Source organism: Helobdella robusta (genome assembly GCF_000326865.2).
Source record: "Helobdella robusta unplaced genomic scaffold HELROscaffold_58, whole genome shotgun sequence".
NCBI lineage: Eukaryota > Metazoa > Annelida > Clitellata > Rhynchobdellida > Glossiphoniidae > Helobdella > Helobdella robusta.
The window spans coordinates 63292-65225 of NW_008705317.1; positions in this window are offsets into that span (position 1 = coordinate 63292).

Below are 1934 nucleotides of genomic sequence, written 5' to 3' on the forward strand. Positions count from 1 at the left end.
AAAACGATTGAGGAAAAAAACCATCCTTAAAAAACCGCACAGCTGGTCATTGCCTCAACTGACCACACGCAAAGCAGGATTGCATTTGAGGCCATTGCTTAATTGTCGTTCGTCATGATATGTGGACCATCTCACGCTGTTGTTGTTCTTATGATTGTTGTGCGTACGTGCGTTTTTACGAGGAGCATTTTCGGTCCGCTTTTCAAATTCATCTTCTCCATTCTGATGGAAAACAGACCAATAATCAAGTCGTACGGAACTTTGATTTATATTTATTGCTTTTACTGCTTCATTGAATTTCAAAAATGAACACCTGGTTAACCTCTGATGACGATGATAAACTAGAAGTTTATATTGTAGATCAGGGGTGCATTCTACGGTTGGCATACTTTGCATCTTCTTTTTTACTCTGTTATAACTACATGACTCTAATTAATTCCTAAAATTAAACGCGAAACGCGTTCAGTTAGGTAGGCACCTTGCCATCTAACAGGGCCATTTTGTAATTTACGAGACAACTTTTATTAACTTTTTTAATTTTTAATATTTTTCAACTTTTATTAATATTCGTGGAGAGTCATCTATGATCCTCTCAATACCCGATGAATTATCCTTAAAGAAATGACAAAACTACAACAAATAATAATCATCGTAATAAAAAAAATAATAATAACGAAGAACTGTGAATAATTTTTACATGTTTGTAACAAATTAAACACAATTTATGCAACAACACATCAATAACCCCTAGCAACAAAAATCTTCTTACAATAATAAAAAAAATAATAATAATAGTTTATTATTAAACGATGTGAACTGAACGTTCCTTTGCCCCCAACAAAAGAAAAAAAACAATATAATCAACAAACCGTACAATATATAACATTAAGTAAAATCTGTACATACATCCCAAGCATACAATAGCGTACAAACATCCCCGAAAATGCAACTACATAATGCAAAATTCAGGTAAAATACTTGACATTAATGTGCACATATACCCAAACCTTTGATCGTTTAAATGACATATTTATATATAAAAGAAAACAAATATCCATAGAAATTAAATTACATATACATACATACAGACATTTACTACCGTGTTTCCTCATATATAAGACATCCCTCAAATATAAGACCTAGCACGTTTTTTGTCTATTTTTCTAATATAAGCCCTCCCTCGAATATAAGCCCTTCCTCGATTATAATTTCTAGTATGAATCAGCTGACAACAAAAACTTCTGTCAAAACCACACCGGAAACGTCAACTGCTGCAAGATTTTTCGTTTTTCGAGGATTTTTCGTTTTTCGAACTGTTTTTCCTCCTTTCAACATATCCTGAGGTTACAAAGCTGTCAAAAGTAAGGTTGTTTTTTTCTATTTAAATAAACTATTTGTTAACATTTGCCCATTATTTAAGATGAGTGGCAAGAGGAAAAGTTACTCTGTCGAATACAAAAAAGGAATTGTGGAAGAATGCAGAGATCAAAATATTACTGCATTTTGCAAAGAGAAGAAGTTGGACGTACGAATGGTTAGGAAATGGCGAGCACAGTATGATGATCTCAATCAAAAGGTTGAAGATGGGCAGGCAAAAAAAAGAAAATGTGGCTCTGGAAATCGTCCATTCTTTCCAGAGTTAGAAGACATCATCTTTGACTGGATTGCTGAGAAGAGAGAAAACCGTATGGTTGTGCGCAGAGCTGAGATTCAAGCTTTTGCTCTCGAGATGGCTCCTACACTTGACATCCCTCCTGAGGAGTTCAAAGCTTCAAATGTTGGCTGGATCGCTTCCTTCAGCGGTATGAACTCTCACTACGAAGATCAACAACACTGTTCAAGCTTGAGGATAAAGAAGCTGTCAAGAGAGCTCTCATGTTCAAGTCTTTCATGGATGGTTTGGATTTTTCAAAGTATCAGCTTTCCAACATGAT